Raw genomic sequence first — 25,076 nt, forward strand, 5'->3', positions numbered from 1 at the left:
TGCAATAGATTCCTGCAGCAGAGAATTTGCCTCCTGACCTATCTTATCAGGAAAGTGTCCTTGGCATACAGAACAGGCACAGCTTCTGACAGCTTACAATGTGTGCTTTGCAGCTGCCACTCAAGGTTGTAAGAATGGTGAGGCCTGTGGTAAACAGAGAGCTGGTTGGGATCATATGCATCCATAGTGAAGGCATGTGACGTATGTTCTAGAATTCTCCCATTGGCAGCCATGCTCTTTATTTTATTGTTTATATTGCGTCACACGCAGAGCACAGCGCTTCAGACGAATTGTTCTAGAACAAAAACGTTAATTTAATGTTAATGCTCCCAACAGGGGTGTTGCTAGGTCTGGAAAAGATCAGGGGCTAAGCTAATGTCAGGACTGGTGGGATTCGGGGCTAGCTATATCCTTTTGGTTGTAGCCCCTGAACGTCTATAAGGGGCTACAACCAAAAGACCTGGGGCTATAGCCCCCTTAGCCCCCCCCCCTAGCAACGCCTCTGACTCCCAATAAACTATGACATACAGGATGAGAATGTTAAAAACCCGGCAGTGGCTAAGAAGCAAATGTCTGCTTGCACTCCCCCAGTCACGGCGTGCGTTTGAGAAGGGTGTGCGCTGGAGAGGGCGTGTCTGTGGCATATTACTGAGGCGCGCACACGCCTATGAGGCACATGAGAGCCAGGCGAATAGCTGAGCACCGCGGCGGCTGAAAGTGGGGGAGAAGCAGGAGCGGGGCAGAAAAAAGGACGTATACGTTTATCATTCAAACACAGGTGAGAGCCGACATCTATCAGTGGGGCAGACCTTCAGAATAGTATTTGAGTATTTTAAAGGGTCGAGCAATCGGACATCTTGACGCATGGTGAAAAGTAGCATGAGCCCGGGCTCAAATATTACGTGCACCCCAATATTCCAAAGCAGTGGGTTTCTGTTGCCAGAGCGCGCCAACCTGTGTTGCCTGCCGCCCGAAGCAGTGGGTTTACAGTGAGCGGTTAATGGCGGAAGCAGCCGGTTTATTTCTTTTATTTCACACGGGCTCATATTACCACTGTGTGCCAATTTTTCTAGCTGTCATTATTTCTGAAGACTGTTTAGGTAATAGTTGTTTCACCTTTTGACCCCGCGTATTGGCTGGCCCCCATGCCTTATGATGGCCAAGATCTATAAGCTTTTTGTGAAACAAGATATTGCGCTTTAACATTCGATCTGGAATCAGAGTATTCAGAAGAAATGTTACTAATATATATTTTTTACCACGATATTTATTTTACCACATTTTTGCATCACAATGCAGGGGAGGTGGTGTATGGGGGAGGCGATGTGGGAAGAGTAGCGAGTGGTGAGTCCGATGTCTTCCTACTCATTTTGAGGCATACAAATCAGTAAAACAGTTGTGGGTGAAAATACAGTGGTGAAATGTTTTATTAAAAAACAATGAGAACTGCAATGATTTTTAAATGAACTTTTTTGTTTAATATCGAATATCCAGCGTGGGCGGTAAGCATAATAGGGAATTGCCATAACATTTTGTGATGCACGCCACCACTTCATCACAATGTTGTGAACTTCCAATTTGACACCGCCATCATTCATAAGTTGCAGCAGAACTGACATCTCAGTGGCAATGCCACTCACTATTCGCGCCAAACATTCTGATGAATAGATAGGATCCTATCATTTCAATGCGTGCTTCTTTGAACCAAATTAGCACGTGATTATCGGTTTGCATCCGGCCTAGTTAGCACAGTATTGTCAATTTCCAAAATAACCACTTTTGCCAGTTTACATTATGTCCAGTTACCACATTAATTCAGTTTAGCCTTCCTAGCACATTAACCTATGCTCCCTTTTCCTTTTCATCCCTCCTGCTTCTCCCCACTTCCTGCCAGGAACAGGAAGGCAGCCTCCTTACTTAACTGGAAATGTTCCCTTAACAGGGTCGGGCTGGGCCATAAAATGGTCTCGGGCACCAATGAAAAAGTGGCCCACCATTGCAAATGACTATTAATTCCTTTTGTGACACTGAACAGTAACCAGGTGGAGTTTTTTTATAAAGTGTGATGCAAATTGTGCATTTTAAAGAATATTCATAAACACTGGTCAAAACTACTAGCTGCAGAATGAAGTAACTCATCAAATTGGCCAAGAAAGTGGACCACTTTGACCCAAAAAACTGCCCCACACCAGCATTTTGTGTTTTTTTTCCAGCCATGGGGCTATTGTGCCCTATAGGCCAGTCCGAGATTACCCCTGAACGTACCCACCCCCCTCCACATAGACTCTTTGAAGCAATTATTTATTCCAATGTAACACATTACAAAATGCAGCATAAGTAAACATAAATATGAAAAATACTTTTTCCCCATTTGGAACATAATATTAATTTTCATCTGGGCCCTCTGAGCACATCATTGGTGATTTTGCATTAAGTACAGTTAACTCACCATTACCCTGTTCTAGTCGCCCTTTCCCCACCAGGTTTTACATTCTCCTACCGGTGAAGAAAATAATGGGTGGAGTCGAGGCGCCCCACAATGTCAAGAGCTTGGATGGCAGAAAAGTTATAGCCTCTCGTGACATGGCATTAAAGCCGCGGCGCCAATCAATGCCTGCTATTGGCTTACAGGCTGGCTAGTGTGAGCTTGACTGCCATCTCCAGCTAAAACGCATAGTTGGGGGTGTTGCACCTGCATTGCTACTGGATTTGGGAACAGAGCACATTTGTGAAACATGGTTGATTGCGCAAGCCTCAAAACGCTTGCAAATCTTTTTTTTTCTTCAAACACTGAGACCAGCGTGCTGCTAGCTCAACAGCCAGCAATTTACACCTGCCATAAAAGCAGCGCTGATACATATTCATAGAACACTCAAAACAACATTATTCAATAATGCATAATGCATCAGCCTTATCCAAAAACCCATCAACATGTTCATACACAAAAAGCTAAAAATCTAACCCTTTCCATACAATATAGACCAAGTTTAAATGACATTAAAAACTCCTACAATACAGATACGATGCTTCCCCAGATTCAAGGGCATCAGACCCTTAATCGCAAGCCCGGTTGCAATGGTGCAGTGCCGCTGCGTCCTTGGATCTGAAGCCGCTGAATGGTCAGGTAGGAGATAAGGATAGTGAATTGCCAACCTAGTTTCGGGAAACAAGTAAATCCACGTTAGATTATATCTTTGTTGGACAATCCCTACCTGAAGCCTGCTCTCGCGTTAATATCATAAAGGATGTTTGGAGGGATCATTGTATGTTGAGGGCCAACTTCAAACTTTGGTTAAAGGCAAGGCGTATAAAGTTTGGTGGGTTTGAGTGGCCTTCCAGGCCGAAATGGGGCCAGTTGGTTGGCACATAATATCGGCATTTTAAACAAAGATTTGGATTCAATAATGTCTCAAACTCCCCTTGAATGGAAATTGGAAGTCTTTAATGTCAATTAGTTTGATAATATAATTGGGGTTATCATGAACGAGGCTATGAATCTTGCTGCCTTTAAGATTGAGAATAGGCCTAGAAGACACCCACATGCTACGATGTCCATGCCACAACGAAATTAGAGATGAGGAGAGCTATCAGGGGAAATAAAAGATTGGATGATCCTATGACCTTGCAGTTGCTTATAAGCAGGGCGGTTAAACAAAAATATAAGAATTTCTGCAAATTCAATAAAGCAGGCCTTTTGCAGAGGGACGTAGAATCCATGCTAAAGGTCATCATTAGTAGGGATCTGGGTGCCTTCTGCACCCTGATTATTGGACATGATGTTCCTCTTATAACTTCTCAGCTGAATGCAGTTGCGGGGAATGAATGTGTTAAGTTTTTCTTGGGCCTCTTTGCCCAGGGCAAGGCAAAACCAGACCTTATAACACCCAGGACATACCAATTGACAGTTCCCAACAACAAAATTGAGGTTGAAGTATGGAGAGTTCTAGAATTTATTAATTCTACCAAGTCCTCTCGGACAGCGGGACCAACTGGTCTGACTAACAGAATATTTAAGGCGGACCCAAATAATTGGCCAAATGCATTGGTTATACTTATTAATAGTGTGATAGCCACGTATTCTTTCCCTAAATCTTGCCAAACGACCCACATGGTTCCTGTTTTCAAGAGGGGCGCAATGATGGATCCAAGGCATTATAGACCTATTTCCCTTTTAGACGCGGACAGTAAGATCTTTCCGTCGCTCTTGCTAGAACATCTGGAATCATGGTCGGTCTCGTCTAAATAGGCTTTCAGTATACCAAACAGGTTTGCGGAAAGCACACTCCACTAATGTCAATGGCCTGGTGTTTAGAGATATCCAGGAGCAGGCATGTCAGAAAAGGCTCGTTGCACATATGTTGCATCTATGGATGTATCCTCTGCTTTGATTGTGTGGATCAGAGACGGCTTTGGCAGAAATTGGATAGATAGGGGGATACCCAGTGGCCTCTTAAAACTCATAATGGGTCTGCATGAAAATTCAGGTGTACAGATTCGTCTTAATAGGGATGGTTCTCTGTCTAAACAGATTGCTACTCCATCTGGACTCCGGCAGGGGTGCGTGTTAGCTCCCTGCCTCTTTAGTCTCTATGTGGCGGACGTAAACGAGTATCTTGATTCCTCTGCTATTGTGTCACCAAAACTAGGTTGCTTGAAGATCCCGTGGTTAGTATACGTGGACGACTTCCTGCTCTTCGATAAGTCTCGTGTGAGACTGAAAAGGTTGTTGGTAGCGTTTGCAAAATTTGCAGAAGATAACGTGTTGTCCATTAATCCAGCAAAGACCAACATTTTGGTCTTCTCCCGCGTTAACAAACGTGCGCTTCCAACATGGCATGTTGAGAACACAGCTATAAGACCCTCGACAAGCATGACCTAGCTGGGCTTTTTTTTATCACGGCAATGCCCACTTTTACGGATCTTGGCCACACTATGTGGCAGAAGGCCTCTTTACACTTAAACCAACTTCTCATGGTAAATCTCATGGTAAATCAAAAATGTGGATGTTACACAATAAAGCCTGCCTTGCAATTTTATGAAGGGAAACTAAAAATCATCTATGGGTTAGAGCTCTATTTTCCTGTAGTGCCTAATTGGCTGGACTTGATAGAAGCCAAGATCCTGAGGCGGGTTCTTGGGGTGCCGAGCTCAGTAACCCTTGCCGCGCTTAGATTTGAGTTGGGTCTGACCTCAATTAAAGCCTGTGTCCAGTGGAAACTCTTGACACTTTATGCTAAATTAATTCCTCCGGTCTCCCCATATTTGTATGAAGAATTGAATAAGTGTATGGGGAATGAGTCTTGTGGAGGTGGAACATAGTATATATCTCTCTTAAGTCATGAATGTGAATCAATACTACAGAAATTAAATCTGGAGACTGAGACCCTAATCACAAATCCTGACAAGGAGAAATCCGGTCTTTGTGATGTAGTCTGGATAGAGACCATTGACTGCTTTCCCGGCTATCCCTCTTTGAGTCACCTTAAACACGAGTACAAGAAAAGAGGAGTTATTGCACCTTATTTTATTTTATTTCCAAATGCTCATTATAGAGCAATTTATTTGAGATGTTGGTGGAATCAACTCCTGACTAAGGAGCTCGTAGTCAGGAGAGGGATGATTCCTCCTGAGGCAACGCTATGTAGATTCTGTACGATGAAGGCAGTTAAAGAAACAACTAGACATTTGATTTTGAACTGCCCCAATCTGAATGTCCTCAGGGTGAGTTATTTAGGCAAGTTATTTTTGAGTGTAAATTGGCTCAGTGATGAATCTTTGTGGCGTTGGTGCTTATATAGCGACAACATTACAGCTGGTGTGGCAGTGGCTGCCTTTTTAAAATCAATACATTTTAAGTCAGATTTGAGTTCTTAGCTAGTTATGAATTCTTACCGTGTAATTGATGGGGCAGTGGTTTTTAGATTTGCTAGCATTGGCGTTTAAGAGGGAAAGTGCAATTTGAGAAGGAAACTTGTGTGTATTTTATGCATTGTATTTGTGATGTTTTTCAATCTAATACCTTGTGCTGTAATTTATTTTATGGTTAACATGTTGTAAAGGTTTTTTTTCAAATACAATAAAAACAAATAAAATAAAGATAAAACAACATGCATCTAATGCATTACAATCAGGTTTCCACTGATATATAAAGTCAGAGCCAAAACCTGGTAGTGGCAAAAAAAGAAAGAAAAAAACGTTGGTCTTCTACAGAGCCGACTTCCCTCATTACTGCCTAGATACACTAAAACAGATAGCATGATGGACAGCGGTGTCACACAACATTTTAGTGTTAATGTTAAAGGATATTTGTACCGCACACTATCACCACCGGAGTGGCGCTCTGGCGGATCTGTAACAAAAAAAGGGGGAGTAGGTTAAGCGTGTTAGTAGGACAAAGTTTGGAGAAGAGCAAGGGAGCTGTGAAGTACTGTCGGCAGCTTCAGTTTGGTTAACACTGTTTGCCGAGCATATCAGTGTGTTATTACTGATGTGTCTCCTTTGTGGTTTTGGGAAGGTTGTTTCCTTTTGGTGGTTAGGTTTCAGCTTGATGAGGCTGACTCATCTCTTTGTCATTATGCTAAGTCAGCTACTTTCGTGTTTCCATCTTTGTATTCGGCCAGTCCTTTTATCCCAGTTTTATCCCAGTTTGTCTTTGCTGTAGCCTAGGTTTGGATTGACGTACTTGCAAGCTACGTCTGTGCCCTACATCCTGTCTGATTGGGCAAGGTTGTTTGTGGTGTTGGGCATGTATGTTAGATTTCTGTCCTCATGGGATTGTCGCTTGTGTTCTATTCCACCTAGCGTTGTCTCTCTTGTTCTTGTAGGAGCTTCCCTTCGTTGGTCCTGGGTGTTGTCTGTGCCATCATATATTCTGTCAATCTGTTCTTTGTGTTTCCTGTTTGATTGTTTTAGTTGTTTCAATTTGGTTACGAGGTGTTGAAAAGCCAGGTTTTTAGAAGTTTTCAAAATTTTAGGTGATCTTGTGTGTTTCTTATTTCTTTCGGGAGATTGTTCCATGTTTTTCCGGCTAGGTTCAAGAAAGAGGAGCCCACTCGTTTTTTCTTGACGTATGGTTTTGGTTCTAGGCGAATTTCATTGCTTGATCTGAGGAGTCTCGTTGGCTTGTAAATTGTTATTTTCCTTTGTAGGAATTCTGCTCCCTGTCCGCTGATTGCCCTGTGTGTATTGCACATTGTTTTGAATGTGATACAATGTTTGATAGGGAGCCAATGTAGTGTTTTTAGTGCCAGAGTGATGTGATCTCTTCTGGATAGTTTGAGGAGCAGTCTGGCTGCTGCATTCTGGATGTGTTGTAATTTCTTCAGGAGGTATTCCGGCATCCCGATGTACAGGATGGTTGCATAGTCGATGTTGACATGATGAGGGCGATGATTGTCAGTGTTTTGTGGGTGAAGGAGAGGAAAGGTAGGATTCTTCTTGTTGTGTGGACGAGGAAGAAGCATTTCTTAATAATTGCGCTTACTTGTGGTTCTAAGGTTAGGGCTTTGTCCATCAGGACTCCTAGGTTTTTTACTACCTTAGATGGTGGGGGCATGGTTCCCGTTTCCGTTGGCCTGGGGATGTAGGTGTTGTGTTCTTGGTTTTCGGATATAATCATGATTTCTGTCTTTGCTGGGTTGATTTTCACGTTGTTGGCGTTCATCCAGTCAAAGATTTCTTTTAGACATTCTACTAGGGTTGAGTGGTCAGCTTCAGTGTCTTCGATTTTGCAGGTGATTTCAGTGTCGTCTGCATAGTTGTAGCATGTAATGTTGTATTTTTTGAAGATCCTGATTACTGAAGTCTGGTAGATGTTGAAGTATAGAGGTGACAGTGACGATCCTTGTGGTACTCTACAGTCGTTAACTCGTGGAGTAGATGTGAAGGGTTTTACCCATACGGTTTCTGTTCTGTCTGCTAGGAATGATTTGATCCAGAGTAGTGCTGTGTTTGTTATGCCTATATCTTCCAGTCTTTCGATTAGGGTGTCATGGCTTACAGTGTCGAAGGCTGCGATGCGGTCGAGCAGAATCAGAGCCGAGGTTGTGTTGGAGTCTGCATTTGTTTTTAAGTCATCCCAGATGGATAGTAGTGCTGATTCTGTTCCTCTTGCGGGTGTGATGCCGACTTGCGCTTGGTCTAGCAAGTGGTGTTTTTCTACATGTTTTTGGGTTAGTTTGTATACGTATGTTCCTAGAAGTTTTGCTGGATAGGGAATGTTTAAAATCGGTCTGTAGTTGGAGAGGTCTTCCACATCGCCACTTGTGTTTTTAAAAGTGGCTTAATATATGCTGATTTGAAGGATTGTGGTACAGTCCCTGTTTTAAGCGACAGATTTAAGAGGCTTCTGTAATATTTTGACAGAGTTCCTTGTGCGAGGATTGATTTGTAGATGTCAGGGGGGCAGGGATCCTGCTTTCTTGCTATGTTTTACCAGTTTGACGAATGTCTCTACTGATATTTCCAGGAAGTTTTGGAGTTTGTGCTGTGGTTCCTCGTGAGGTCCGGTTGGTTGAGTGTTAGGGTTGGTAGGTTTGTTTTGTATGAATTGTCGGATGTTGTTGATTTTGTTTTTGAAATGGTTGGCTAGGTTGTTGCATAGTTTCTGTGAGGGTATTGGAGTGTTGATGCAGCCTGGTGGGTTTCTCATTTCGTTTATGATGTTGAACATTTATTTTTGTGTGTTGGTGGCATTGGTGATTCTGTTATCATAATGCCTTCTCTTTGCCTTTCTTATATGATTGGATTTGTTTTTGGAACTGGGTTTTCTTATCTTGGTCGTATTCTTTCCCCATTCCAATTCCAGCTTCTTGTTGTTCTTTTTCATGGTGTTTAGTAGGGCTGACTCAGTAAAAGTGGTTAGTCTACACAAGTTCGATAGATTGGTCATGTTTCCATGGTGGGAAAAGGCCTGACTACATGTCCTAATTTCCGCATTCTAAAGGATGGGCACTAACCAGCACCGTATAGTATGCCCATACCATCGAGATAAAAAGAGAAAGTAGAAAATGACTTGTACCATGGCCATGTGGCAATTACACTGAGCTGAACGGGCATCATGGCCCATCCATCAGACCTTTTGTTTTAGAAAGTGGAGAACCTTCCACCTCAACTTGGCAACAAGCCATCTATGGTCCCAGTCAGGAAGGACTCCCCAGACTACTGCTTGCACGGATGGTGGCCTTATAGCAGATCACCAAGGGCTTGGCATTATGGACCTCTAAGTATGTATCCCATGTGTCTGGTATCTCACAGTATCTTAAAAATCAGCCTAGCCTGTCGGGCTACATATCAAGAATGCTGGAATATTCCTCCCTTTCAGTTTCCCTTGTGATATTTCTCATCTGATATAACCTTGTGATCTTATTGGAATTATTAAAGTATAGAAGGTCTTCCATTAGCTCTCGACACAAGGACAGTTTCCTGTCAAAACAGATTTTAACCCAAGCTCAGGCTACGGCCAAAGAAAGTTGTCCTCTATCCAATCCATCATCAGCTCATCATGCACTAACCTGCTGGCCCCTGAATTACTAAACGCATATAGTCATTTTAAAAAGAGATCTTCAAAGGAATTACAATTATTACTACCTTGAAACACCCTTACCATAGCACCATAACACTAGTAATAACAATTATTATAATAATAATTGTACAGTAGGTTTAACTTGTTAAATATTTGAAGGGCTGAAACAGATAATTATGCAAGGGTTTAAAAGTAGTTTCAGATGGAACCTTCTGAAAACCCCAGTAGGTTCAGCATTTGCACAGTCCCTGTATGTACTTTATTGACACTCCCAAAATAATCACTGTTTGGCAAACCCAGCATTAACATGCTTCAGTTTGACAACCCAAATTATATTCATTTTTCCAGTCCCATTATATTCCCAGTTTGACAATCTCTTTACAATACTAGTTTGCATAAACCATTAATATTCTTAGTTTGGTATTCCCAGTTCACATAATCCTAATATCTTCCTAGTTTGACCATCCCAGTTTATTCCCAGTTTTCTCAAACCCAGTATCTTCACAGTTTTTCCAACCCCAGTATCTTCCCATTTTGACTCACCCAGTACAGCCGCTGTTTGGCAATCTCAAAGGTCACAGTTTGACAAATTGAGAAAATTGCCAATTTGTCCTATTCTATAATACTTCTCATTTTATAACTCAGGTTTCCTCTGTTTACAGAACCACAGTATATTACTAGTTTGACAATCTTATACTTTCCTTTTGTGATCATTATCCACAATTCTAGTATACACTCAAAATTCAAAAACCAGTTAATGGTGCGCATCAGGAGAATGCTCTCTCTCTCCCCCTCTTCCATTTTGTGTTCTCCATTCTGGCAAGGTTCTAGCTTTCATTGTTTCATTGTTCTCTAGATTGAGATTTTCTGTTAGGTAGGAGGCTTGACAACCCCACTATAGTCTCATTTTGAGCAATCCCAGAACATTCCCTTTTTGATAATCCCAGTGTGTACAATGCAAGTATATTTATATTAATGGCAATCCTAAAATGAGCCAAGCTTTTACAAACCGAATATATTTCAAGTTTGACACATCCCAGTATACGTCCACTTTGAACTTTGTCAGTGTATACCTATATTTACAACCTGGGTATGTTTCCACTTTTCCAAATACTGGCGTACTACCAGTTTAACAAATCCATCAATGTTCCCACTTACACAGTATTCCTGGATACACAATTCCAATATATTTTAAGCATATACAATACCTGTGCATTTCCAGTATGCACACCACATGAATACTCCCACTTTACTAATGCACACTTCAGTTTGGTGTTAACCAATGCCAGTATATTACCAGTCAATTTTTGCAAATTTCCGGTATATTTCGAGTCACACGGTCCCAGTTTACTGCCATATTGACAATCGCAGCTGACTTCAGTTTGACATTTCCAACATAATATCAGTGTTTACCGCTTTTGTATAACCCATGTTTTAGAATTCCAGTTTGCTTCCTGTTACACCTTCCCACTAATGGCAGTTTATTTCAAATTTTTCTACCAGGATTCCATGTTCGGTAAACAAAGAACATGGGCACAGGGAAGTTTCTAGACAATGTGGTGCCCAGGGCAAATGACAAATATTGCAACATCCTCATGCGTTTGCAGCTCACCCCTTAACACAAACCAGGAAAAACTTAATTTGGAAGGTGTGGAGTGGTAAATGAGCATCAATACACATCTGTCATGTGCCATTATTGTCTCCTTTTGTATGTTTGGGCTTTGTGATCTACTGAACAAATGGACGGTCGGTGTGTACATTAGTTGCAATTGGTTGCCTGTGTTGGCAGTCTAATGAAGAGCGCTAGATGTTCAAGACATGGCAGAATAGGGTTGGTTTAGCTCCACTTTTTTGTTTGATGATTGTACATGTTTTGTGGTAAATATGATACATTTGTGTTATCACTTTGTAATGGTGTAAGCTTTATTTCTGTGCTTTAGTAATGGCTTAAAAAGTATTGTTTTTTTTTGTTTTGTTTAACTGAATGTTATCTAGTAATGCACTTCTGCATACACCTTCTCAAACTCTGAACTAAACACAACCATACCTCTACAGCACCACAAACTGCACGCACTTGACAACACCTATAGAACGAAATAAACCACACATAAACTTGCCCAACAACACATGGCGATTACCAACTGTAAGGAAGGCATGGTATCAACAGTAAGACAGACACAAGTGACCACAGTTCAAGGGTGTGTATTGAACTTGCACAAGGGTGTGATAAACACCTATCTAAACCTAAATCTGCATATGGGAGCAAGCTATGACCATCAAATAATAATAATGCAGTTCTAGTGGAGTCTTGTCAAATTAAAAGGGCCTATACTAAACAACCTATTGCCAATCCTTACCACTAATCTACAAATAATGTGGGGTAATGTTCATGACAAAGAAAGAAGTGTTCACAAAATAATATGTCAGGATGCGCGGGCCTTTAGCCTCCCTTCCCCATGTTTTCAGCATGGTGCAAGGCGTGTCACTCCAGTAAAGCAGACACTCTGGTTTCTGTGGCATGAGGATACAGTTCAATTTTCCCAGTTCAGGACCTTCTGTGTCCAAGTCTCTTTACTTCTTGCAAGTCTCTTGACTCAGAGGGCCTCCTGTACCAAAAACAACACGCAAATGTTCTTTTCCTTCTTACCAGTACTCAACTTGGGTGTTCACCCTGGATCCCCCTCAGCCGGGCTCAGATCCTTTTCAAAACAAGGTTCAGAGAATTATGTTTTGGGTGACTCATGGTTCACCACGGGCCCCCCCCTGCCGGGCTCAGATGCCTTTCTCTCCTTTAATTGGTCTCCCTCAGCTGGGCTCGGACCAATTGTGATGTACATTAAACTATCAAAGACTTTCAAATCTGCACAGGGTTTAGCTTGACCCGTTGCATGACCACTTCGATCTCAATATTCCCTTTTCTCACACTCTTCATCAGTTGGATACTTAACAGAGACTTTCGAATGAGCACCCACGTGGCACCGGCCCACTCTGTGTATGGTATCTTTTCTTGACCTCCCAAAGTTCAATTATAAAGTTCAACTACTCCTTTGGTTTCCATTTATGTTTGCGTCGCTCATCACAAATGTCTCACACACAGTTCTCTTTATACAATGTTTTATTTTATTAAACAATTTTTTATTAACTTTTACAACAACCAATCAACAAAAAACAAACCCAACAGTGCGTATCATGTAACTTCAAGCATCATGTACAGTATCATAAAATGTACACTGCCTCCCTGTTACCCTGCCCCTTAACTCGAGCCTACTCCACCTCACCCTCCGCCATTGTTTCCTCTAGGGGTACCTCCCCTTCTGTATTCCCAGAGGAATCATGTTCATTTAGGCGGGCCTGGGTGGACCCGGACAGTGTGGCCACTAAGTGTCTCCAGGCCATCACATTCTCTTTATACAATGTTGCTGCTTGCAACCTTGGTTCAAAACACAGGAACTGGATCCAAAAGCGATGGCTGTGTCCTGGCCACCTAGATGACAGATCCCCGGGGACTAGCGGGTGAGACACCTTCAGGTTCCTCACACAACCGAAAAACACACCTGCGCTCAGTGAATGATGTCAACCGAACTGAAGCTGCCAACAGCACATCACATCTTTCATGCTATTTTTTCTGCTCAGTCCCGCTAACATACCGTCCTCCCCCCATGCGTTACAGAACGGCTAGAGCACCAAAAGCCCATGCAGGCAGCAACAGTACGCGGTATAAAAACCTTTAACATAACATTACAGCAATTAGGGAGTTTAAGGCTGCACTTGATCCATGTCCGACAAAGCCCATTGACTTTGCAATTGCTTGTTTTGTTAATGCTGTGCACAACTCCAGTATCCACACAAGCATAAAGCAGGGCTAGGTTTGGTTTTAAAAGTGCTGTTAGCTATGCAGCCCAGAGGGGGCCAACACACCATGTAAACTACCTGTAAGCTTAGTAATGAGATGCACACTTGAGGCATATTGAAGTAATTGTAAGCATTTATTACTTCCGTCAAATTCTCATCAAGTTAGTAAGCAGTCCCAACCTGCCATTTCATCAGTCTGCCTTCTTCCTTCAAGTCATATCACCTCTCTCCAACTACAGTATCCCAATGTTCCATTCCAGAATGGAATGTGTTATACTGTACACTCCATGCATGGGCTACAAACATTCAAGGTTAAAATGGCAGAATAACATATTTACACATGTTTGTAATGGGAGAACAATGTATTTACATAGGTACACATTTACCTGATACAACACTTACACATAAGCCAACTGAAAAGGGGTCTGCAGCCTGTGGCTCTCCAGATGCTTTCGACTGCATCTCCCACGAGCCCTCACCATTCACTATGCTGGCTAGTGCTGATAGGAGTTTGTAGTCAAAGAGATCTGGAAAGCCAGAGGTTGCAAAACCCTGAAATAAAACATTATTTTCGCCTTTTGATTATTAGCAGGGGATTTGTATGATGGTAAGAGCACACCACCATGGTGTGTCATGACTTTGCGGGCACTGCCACTCTGCTCCAGTGGTTGGGCATTAAGGCTGCGTACTGTCCAATCTCTATTAAAACACAAGAGACCGCTTCTAAAGCTATATACTGCAGCACCTGGGCTGCAGTATATAGCTTCAGGGCTTTTCCACTAGCAATCATCACACTCTCTGAACACAGTCTGATAACATTGGCAAATGCAAGGACGCCACTGTAAGCCCACAAGATCTATAGTCATTAAACCCATCAGGAAAGTTAAACTGTTATACGATGCCACTGTAACAACGAGTTGAGCAAAAGACCTACCATTGCAGCAGCCAAGACAATTCAACTGCTTTACAAAGAAATCACAGTGTTTTCCAGCTCATAAATGTGCCTTTGTAATATTTAATGTCATGATCATGCGCGCTGAAGAAAGAACACGAGGCTAAAATAACAATGCCATTAATAAGCTACTTCATTACACTCTCTGAAAACTAGGAGACGACGCTTTATCAATCTGTGTGTTTTGACTGCATTGATGTATTCCCATAGGTGTGTTATGCCGCGAAACTGGAGGAGTGAAGCAACAGTGTATGCAGAGGGAGAGGATGAGGCGTAGATCATCAGCGCTGATAAGTGCATTGTGCAGACAATTACACTTTTGTGTTCCTGTGAGCTGAGCCTGGGCCTCACACAGGGTCGGATCGGGACAAGAAATAGGTCCGGGCACCTAAAAAAAAAAAAGTGACCCGCCCCTCGCCTAAAACAAAAGTCCCTCAAAGCATCAACCGTGAATCGTGTCAATTCACGACTTTACAGATAATGCTACAGGTGCCATCCCTACGGTGGTGGAGTGAAGAGTTAGTCGTGCACAACTAACATTCCAGAAATCTACACAACATGTAAACTATAACTATTCCACAATTAAATGAGGCTTGATACTGCAGCATTCCAACACAACAAGCAGAATGCATTCACCTGACCATACCACACAGCTGCATTCAGGATCCCACTTCCACCCATCATGTAATGTACATTCTTATATAGTGTGCTTTATACTCACACCTGATTACTCCTGCTTTTAAGTTCTGTAATAGCAGGTTTTATTATTCCAATGAATAGTGGTCAGTCTATGAACCACCTCAGAAAGATGAAAGGCCGAAGGGGCTCGTGCAGAATTCGAACTTGTGAAATGCAGGCTGGCTTCACCGTGAGCGACAATAGCAGCTGAGTACTTAATTTTTGAGCGACTCACCCAGATACTTCAGGTGGTAGCCAAGGCCCTGGCATTTGATAATGATTTGCTATTTATATAGCGCCTTTGCCAAAGCACTGTACATAGAACATATTTACATACAATTATTCCCAACTGAAGTTGTTACTCATTTATGAACATCAGATTAATGAAAGTCTGAATTGGCCTTGCCAGGATTGGAACCTGCTAGCTGCAGATCGCACATAGATCGCAGTAGCGCCAGCGAGTGCTCAACCTACTGGTCTATATATTAGAGTCAGTCCTCCGTCCCTCCTTACACCCTCCGTCCCTTCCTCCCTCCATCCCAGTAACAGGGTCAGAGTTCTATGAACTGGGCTTTTAGTGCTGTCCGGGCCTGGTGATACTAGAACACCCCCACCCTTCCACCCTCCCTAGCGATTCATTTTCAAATTCCAGAACTGCGAAGAAGAAGCCTGTTATCAGGAAATGATGGCGCAGAGAGACACGCACTGACTGACTGGCAGTGCCCCAGCCCTTTCTCGACTAACAGACACGTTTTGAATTACACTTTTAATCAAATGTGAATGGTTTTATACCAGCAAGTGAGCACACAGTACCCAGGAATCTTCTTACAGACTAGTATGATGGAAGAACCACAGAGCAATCACACATCTAGGGTGGGTGGGATATATTTGCAGGCAGTTATCACAGCAGAGAGCCTCTAGTGAGTCTTGTAGCAGCCCCGATTTGTAATTACCTGCTTACACTGTTTGCAAGTGTTGCTAATTTAACTGTTTGACAAGCTGAGAAGCTCAATGCCTTCTCAACCACATGTACCAGGTCCCCACACTGGGGTTGTGGACACAGGAATGGTCACTGTGAAGCAAGAGGTGCCATGCTAATTCCTGCGATGGCTTTTGTCTTTTTATTTTCTTTTTTTATTTATTTATAGCACGCCGGTGACCCACGGGCATCTGGGCGCACATGAACACGTGACACATACATATCAGAAAGGACTCAAACAAGGTTCATTTCTGGGTGATCACGATCACCTTGGATTGCAGTAATCCCTGTTTATCTGAACAGGTTGTCTTCAGCGAATTTAGGAAAGTTTTGTTGTTCTCATTTAGTCGTAGAGTTAGAGGCAGGGAGTTCCATGTCTGAGCGCCCAGTGTGGGAAAAGCCCTTCCTAGACATTTAGCTCTTTTAAATTTGTGGGAATTATTGAGTTCCAGGTCAGTGGAGCGCATGTGCGTCCAGGTATGTATGGTGAAATACGTGATTTCAAGTAGTCCGGTGCATTTCCATAAAGGACTTATGCATGATAGATGCAGTTTTGTACTGAATTCGCTCCACAATGGGTAACTAATGCAGAGATTGTCTGCCAGACGAGATATGAACACGCCTGGGGATGCTCTTGATAATGCAAACGCATCATTCTGAAGTTTTTAAGCTTTTAGAAGCACTTTAAGTTGGCACCCAATAATAGGGCTTGATAGAATAATAGTTTCGGCAATCGAAGCACAATTGGCCTCCGAAATGCAGGGTTTGATATTCTTTAGCAGTTTTAGGTACTAATGGAAGTTCTTTGAGATGTAGCTTGTTTGCGTCTTTGCGCCTAGGGAAGTGTCCAGAAACACACCCAGCGTTTTTACTTTGCTAACAATGGAAATGGAAGAATCCTTCTTGTTGAAACAAGCGTATTCCTTCCTTAATTTAGCCCAGACAGCTGTATTTCCAAACAAGAGTAGCTCAGTTTTTGCTCTGTTAAGGCAGAGCCAATTATTGGTCATCCACCGTTCAATGATATCATAAATAGTGTTGAGGTTTAAAGCATCCTGATCTTAATCCCCGCTGATTTCTAGGATCAGTTGGGTGTCATCTGCGTAGTTTGGGGAAAAGATCCCTTGGCTTCCAGGAGGCTACGCAGGGGTCTAACATACAGGTTAAATAATAGCATGGGGGAAAATACATGCCCACTGCGGCACCCTGCAGAGCATTGGAGAAGACTTAGCTGAGGCACTTTCCCAGCATACAGATTAATGTCTGTTGGATAAGAATGATTTGACCCAGCTAGCAGATTCGGTTGTATAATTCCCAATGTCTGGGAGAGTATTTAGTAGGCGTCCATGATCCAGCAGGTCATAAACTGCAGATAGATCGAGGAGGACCAGTAGCCCGATTTTCCCCTGGTCCATCATCTCGAGCATATTGGTCTGCGGATCTATTAGATCAGTCTCTTTGTTATGGTTACCTCGAAAACCAGACTGTTTACCATGAAATACAAGTTCTGCTTCACAGTGTGCTTGCAGTTGATTAGAAACTACCTTATCCAAAACTTTTAACAAGAAGTTGTTAAATATCTGTCGCTGTTAACCTGAAGCTGAGCTTTCCCATTAACCATCGCAGGTGAGATCCCTCTCTCCCAAAACAGTGGAGGGTACACCAATTCAGCTGAGGTAGGAGAGTGCAAGCTTCTGAAGGCTCTGCCAGATGCAGTTGAAAAATATCAGTAGAGTTGGGAAAGAATCCCCTACTTTACCCTGGCTGTGGCTGCTGTGAGAAAGGCTTGACAGGTCCCGCTTAGGGCTGTAGATGCACTGCTCAAACAATGCGAGGTAGTTGGGTCCTGAATCATCCCCCCAGGTTTGTGGATTAGGCACTGTTCAAACACTGCATCTGTAGTTGGTGATGCGGCTCCTCCTCCCGGATGAGGGTTATATGCAGATCAAACGCTCCAGCTGGTGGGCTAGCCCCAATGCAAATGTAAGCGCTATTGCTTCACATATTGCGGGTGAGTAATAACAGACCACCTCAACTAGTATGCTTTGTACGAATCCCATAGAGCATTCATTTCTCCTCTAACCCAACCAGTGGCAGTGAAGCAGCTCCTAACTCTTCTCCCTCACCCACGGACACTTCAATAGCTATTAATGAAGAGACCTGAGGTTGATCCGCGTGATCCAGCCAGTTAACAAACGTTATGAAAATTGCTGGATAGAAATATGTTCTTACTTTCCCCCTCATCTGTATGAAAATAGGAGAGAAAGTTGACAACCAGTTTGACAAGTCGTTTCTTGAGAACTGAAAAGAAGGGAGATAACCGAGTGTGAGTGACTTTGCAAAAATGGGGTTTCTTCTCTCACACGTTACCATGAAAAACAGATCAACTTCATTGTTGCACAGCGCCTAAGAATTATAAACCTCTGTTGCAAAACAATACATCACTGTGTGAATCAAAAAGTGTTTAGGAAACTCAAAACGGCACACCTGCGAGAACTGCTGATAAAGATCTTGAAGCCTTGCATTCACACTATACAAATATTAGACACTGTAGAGAAATACTTCCTCACTGTCTGGACTTGCTTTACAGGTTGGGCCCACACTGAGCAACATTTGAAAGCAACAATCTGGGTTTGCATATGTGCACAAGTACTTTGTATTTATCAGTGCCTGCACATTAACCTCTAAAATGAGGGTGAGTTAGCAAAGAACGGTGGGGATGGCATATCGTGAGAAAGGAGTCTGAATATCTAGTCTGTCAAGGCCACATTTTGATAGTTCTACAATCAGAAAAATTGCTGCGAATTCAAAAGAAAATCATAAACCTTTAGGAGGTCACAACTTAGATTGTTCTCTCCTGCTCAGTGGCATCTGAAAGGCTACTTTTAAAACAGTCAACCGCTTAACTAGTCTTACTACTTCCTTTTTTGTTTCGTCAGAAAACATTGCTTACTGTTAGTCAAAAGTGTGAGAATGGAGGCACTGAGCTGCAGCTCTCAAGGATTATCCCTGGAGCCTTTTGCTTGTTGTCTTGATGATTCAATGATTTTTCCATCACAGATAACCTTAAGCATTGGGAGAACCTAAACAATTTCAGGTTGACACTTGGTGCATAAACACTTGAGCTACCTTTAACAAAGATAAAGTACTTATGATATACCTCTGTATGGAGAATCCTTTATTTTAAGTGATAACAAATTACTCTGTATTCTCGCCTGTCACACTCCACTCCCGGGAACGTGGTATTGATTGTTGGGCCACCACTACCACAACATGAGCCAAGAGAAGATTAGAGAACCCCAGCCTGCTTATGTCAGAGGCCTACTCATGCAACCATACCTAGGGCCTGGGAACAAACATGGACATCATCCTGGAGTAATTGCACTGTCTGCCATTGCTCTATTCAACAGAACTCTTCTCTCCAATCTCATGTGTGTCTTACGTGAGAAATCTTAGGGCGTTCTCACATTTAACCTGATTAAAAACTCCCCTCAGGTAACCAAGAGAAAGGCAAGACTGTCAGATTCTGACCGCAGCAGTGAGGCTGCAAAGGGGTATTACTGGGATGCAGGGTCTTTGAAGAACCGAAGTGGGATGCCCAAAGTTGAGATCTGGCAACTCCCTTTCCTTTATCCCGATCTGTCCCTCCTCTCCTCTACTGTCATAGGATATCATCACGTATGTCCTACCCTACCCCAAGATCTTCCGTCAAACACTCACTCTCGGAGGAAAGCAAGTGAATGTAAAACCCCTTTTTCTAACTATAACCGGACATATCCTTCTCTCCCTCCAATATCATGAACTACTGTGAGAACCAATCTTTTCCTTCCCTGTTAACCTCATTTACTGAGGGTACCAGAGTGAAAGAACCAATACCAATTTCCTATTCTAGGAACACCCGTAGACCTGAGACATGGTATCCCTCCCCTTCCTTGACAGTGACCTACCCAACCCCCCCACACTCAGCCTTCAAGTATCACTCAAGTACTGTAACACAGAAGAAGAAATCAAGAGGAGTACAGATTTCCTATGGGAAACACCACTATGGTACTCGGACGAAGAAGATGGAGATAGAGGCACATCAGCATCTTCATAGGCCATGTCCCACTAACAAGGCCAGGTACGGTCAGGCAATTGAAATCAACCATGCCCACCTGCAGCCTATCAAGTCTTCATGAGAGTATAAAGGGAACAAAAGCAATCAGCCAAGAGAGCGAGTTGGGAGGAGAGCTGAGGAGCTGTGGCTGCTCATGACCAGCTGGAAGAAATAAGGATGCCAAGATGCTGAGGGTCTGTATGAGGAAGAATCCGGGAGAAGCGTTGCTAACGACCCCTGTTTCCAGCAAAGAAGAGAAGTCCAAAGAAGGGAGCCGGGAGGCGTGCTGATCCCTTGTTACATTTAGAAAATGAAATGCTTGTTCCCTTGGGACAGCACAGGAGCCCAGGAGTGTCTGAGGGGCAGGTGGGGAGACCGTAACCTCAGACAACAAAGATGTTAACCCAAGAATGAAGAAAACAACACTGGTGAGTGAAGCGCAGTCAGGGTCTGGTGTGTATTGAAGTAAACAAGCAAGAATCAACGTTGCAGCCTGAGCGCGTAAGACTGATGCATCTGGTGAACTTGACGAATCGAATTCCAAGGATACATAGTGGCAGAGTGGTCGTGTGTATGATTAAACATTCTCGAATGACTCTGTGTAAAGAAACAAAGTGTCTGCAAAGAGGGGAGATGTGCGCCGACATGAAAAGTGAGCGAAATAGAGATCATCAAAAAGGGGAGCTGTGCGAGAAATGAAGTCGGAGCAAAATTCCCAAAACGGATAGAAAAGTGCTGACATCAAACAAAGTGTGTTGGGAAAGCATTGGGGTGACCACCAGGTGGGATATTGATCCAAGTTGCTTCAGAGAACCCAGGACAAGGAAAAGAGGAATACGTATAAGGCACCTGGTTGCGCGACCGTGCGGTCTGACAACTGCGCCACTACCAGGGGAGCCCAATTGAAAGCAGGGAACTGCATGATCTAATAAAGAAAAAGTTAAAGGGACTTGGTTCAGAATAGGGAAGGGAGTCCCGAAAGAAGCCAAGTGAATTGTGATGTTAACAAGTGGAACTTTTGTGAGTTTAACTTTTTGTACTAAAGGAAACACAATTAAACCAGTTGAACAAAGGTAACCACAAGGGTCTAAGATTGGGCGAGGGAAGCCTAAGAGACCCATTGAAGAAGTGCAAACTAGAGGGCTTCTGGGTTCATGGAAAGGAGACCCGGAGCAGCCTAAAGAACTGACCAGGAAAAGATACAGTAAACTTCTTTTGCCAAGAGAGCTTTGTGCCAAGTGAACTTTTCTTTGACACAGGAAACCTGAGAGACTTGTAAAACTTTATAATCCTGAGTGCTTTAAAGTTGCAGAAGGGAGCTGAAGAAAGGCTCCCTTGTCACATTAACTTTACTTAGAACACTATTGAGTTGGACAAATCCCATTCACCCTATTCTGTAGAAGTGAGGATAAGCATAGGTTTTAACACGGGGAGTATTTGTTTTGGACTGACAGACTTAGACTTCCCTTAGTTTTCTTTCTGTAAGGGAACATTCCCATCTTAGAGTTAAGGCAAGTTAGGCGTTACACCATCCTGACCATTGAGAATAAAGGTTTACAAACTGTGTTTCACTTGTCTGTGTCGTCTCTTGATACCATGCCTGCCTCACATTTGTTAGCTATGAATTTTACCATCCAATTACAGCAGAAGGCTAAGAGCCTCGGGTATGAAATACAGAGATTAATTTGAGTTTTATATTATTTTGTAATGTAAAAGGAGTAGCTAATTTGCTGAATACATGGATCCATGTGTGCCACACATGGTTTTGAAAGATAGAAAAAGGATGGGTAAAGGTCATCTAACCTCCTATTCGGGCCTAATGGTATATAAAGCACATAATGAATTTGTCAATGTGTGCTTTGCTTGTTTTATCGTGAGGTTTGCTTCCCATTAGCTAAAAGGGGGAAACTCTACCTGCTGACGTAAAGCTGGAGCCGCGAGCCAGCTGCATACAGAGAATTCCAAAGCTACAGGGTCCTAAAAAAAGACATCAGTCAGAAACGAGTCCTATACACCACAGGTGTATTTGGTAAAATACCCTGGTTTGTGCGTGTGTGCGCATCTCAGATTTGTTAGTCAGGGCTTGGCCACCCTTTACAAATAAATAAATACAAAAGTACAATACAAATGATGTAAATAAATTGGACCCTTCTTCAAAACCTTGCATGAATAATTTGTGGTGTGTGTACAGGTACATTTTGTCTTGTCATTTTTTCTCCAGGAAACTAAAAAGGTAGACAATTTCCCCACCACACTAGCACTTTAAATTAGAGGACGGCCCACCCACGGCATGTGGCAAGTTTTAGAGACAAGGCACCCTTGATACCCGAAACTGAGGGAGCGTATAACCGCTTCAGCCCGCCACTTATGTCCATTTCCTGGAAGAATTGAGTGGTTAGGGGATACCATGAGCACTCTGCATGACCCACCAACACACATAAAATAAGTTCCAAGAAAGCCCTGATGGTGGTAAACATATTCACTGATCTCTCAATCAATGACTCGGCCAGTGCCACTTCCCAGCTACTGCCTGCTTACTCGAGATATGTGCCCACTCCTGGTCTAGCTGCATGGCTTGGATGCCCAAAGGCTTTCTTCTTCCTTTCCTACCATGCCCCTGCTGTCAGCTGTGCAATGCATCGGGGCACCACCATACCCTGTGGCCTACTGTGATACGGAATGCCGTGATCACCCACCCCTCCCAGTCATGGGTGGACCCTGGCTCTCACATTACACAAGATGTCTCCTCACACGATTGCTCTACCATCTGTCCACCAGTTCTCAGCCCCTTGAAGTGGGGTTTCAACATAATGCGCTGGCTATAGCAATGCAATGTAAGGGCAAAAGAGAAATACACTCTCCCGACCCCCACCGGACCCTTCAATTTTGTCTTCTTATTATCAATACTTACTGTGTGTTAGCACACTTCAAGCACGCTGGCACACATGCACAAATTCTGTTGGCTGGGCCATGCTCGAATAGGCCTCACCGTCCTTCTATCTCCATCAACACTTCCTTCCTCTGAATATCTGCTCTCATGTGCTTGGGTGTGGTAGCTAGCTGAACCCAGCAGCACACCAAAGCGCATGACGGCCCGGGACGCATTACTTGATTGGCTGCCTGCTACATGGCAACAGGCCTCCCAGGGCCATCTTAATCGCTTTTGGGGCCCTGTGCACGGACTTCTCTGGGGCCCCCCTCCACCACACCAAAGGAATTAAGTGATCAAGAATAACTGAGATGCCCCAGTTCCCCGCCGCAATCACAACCCATAAGTTGATATGCTGCCTCACAGCATTAAAAATAAGGATGTTTACTCCCTGTAAATCCCCTTACCCTCTTCATTTTTGCTCTAATCAGACTGATAATGTTGGCCTTCAAATGCTACTTGTTTATCAGTCTAGGAAGAGGTTACTTCTGTTCTAGCATAGATACAGGAGACTTTATATCAATTGAATCCAGGAAGGTATGCAGCCTGCAGGATTAATGCAGAACGGTATGTAAAAGGTACATGTAACCCAGAATAGACAGAGATCTCACATTTGCTGCCTCGCAGAATGCAAACGTGCTCAAGCATGGATAGAGCAGACCAATTGGTAGGAAGGAGAAAGCTACACGTACCATAACATGGGTAGTGGATGTAGATTAGAAGCTACCAGGAAGGTGTCTGTATCCAGACAGACTGAGATTTTAAGTGGGACATAGTTTTCAAATAGTGTTGCCATTAGAGATCAAAGGAACAAGTTCCTGTGGTGTGCAATATATCAATGCTCACTATTATAGTGGAAGCAACACTATAGCCAGTGAAACCATGAGTGAGGCTGTTTTGAAGATCATACCCCTTCCACTCAAATAGCCTACATAAGAAGAAAGATCAAGTAATGGGCTAAACGATGCCACCAGCATGCAGGGAGGCAAACTTCACAGAAGACAGTACACTAATGTACGAGATATAAGATGATTGATCAGGATCACTGCATTGTCTGCTGGCAAAGCCAGGATACAAGCATGAATGCTTTGGTTCCAAATTCTGATACTTATTCATCTCTTGGACTAACAGTTTATGGTCATCGTTGGAGGCGATTGCCTAGGTTTTACAACACCCCATCCGAGCACACCAATTTCTAGACCTTCACCATAAGGATGACATGTTCGTTTTTATAGCAACCCCTATCTGGTGCAGGTATATTGCTGATTATAGCACCTGTTGTGCTGTAAAACCAAATACATATGCAGGCAGGTTTATAAACTTCAGACATAGGAAGCCCTCAGCCAGCCTTACAGGAATGTGCTGGTCTCATCTTGCATAGTACCACATATCACTGTAATGAGTGCTTAACACACTGAGCTAACTTCTGAACCATTGCGGCACTCAATTTACCAGTATGCATTTTAAATGTGGCTATTGCACATGATCAACTTAATTCCCACAGAAAGGAAAGAATGCTACAGGAGTTGTACCACAAGGAATACACAAACTATATATACCACAGTGAAAACAGAAAGCATTACATGATGAATTGATTGAGGTAAAATGTACTTTCCAAAACAGACAGGCAATAGCTTTAGAGCCTCAGCACCATGCAATACAATATCCTGGTGTGTGCTATTTAAGTCTGGTGAACAAAGGAATCTTACTCCTTTAGATCAGGCAGCCTTGCGGGGCCCACTTCAAGGTCGGGGCCCTGTGCAAGTGCCCCTTTTGTCCTCCCATAAAAACGTCCCTGAGGCCTCTTCCAGGCAGGCAGGCAAGCAAACATGATGTACAGTAGTACACGTTTAATACAAGCCCAGCTCACTGCCATTAACTCCACAACATGAATTGTTGTTCTTTAGAGAGACCGTCGAGCGGGGCTGTCTGGCGCACCCCTGCAGGTGGCTGGGGCCCTCTGGCAGCATTACAGCCTCATGCTATTGGTGCCCCATGCATTCATCAAAGCAAAGTGAACACTTAGTAACTAAATGTAAACTTTTCTTTGATGAACGTTCTCTGACT

General features: G+C 43.2%; 1 protein-coding gene across 1 annotated transcript in view; it reads left to right on the forward strand.

Moving 5' to 3' along the window:
* Positions 1–663: 663 nt before the first annotated feature.
* Positions 664–25,076, forward strand: part of LOC138516122 (TRAF-interacting protein with FHA domain-containing protein A-like) — a 43,173-nt gene continuing 18,760 nt past the window's right edge. Inside the window, exon 1 of the mRNA XM_069630979.1 lies at positions 664–778. The gene's annotated coding sequence lies outside the window, so the exon portion shown is untranslated. The remainder of the gene's footprint in view (positions 779–25,076) is intronic.

The sequence above is a fragment of the Ambystoma mexicanum genome, chromosome 6q (assembly GCF_040938575.1).
Source record: "Ambystoma mexicanum isolate Mex_15411 chromosome 6q, UKY_AmexF1_1, whole genome shotgun sequence".
NCBI classification, from domain to species: Eukaryota; Metazoa; Chordata; class Amphibia; order Caudata; family Ambystomatidae; genus Ambystoma; species Ambystoma mexicanum.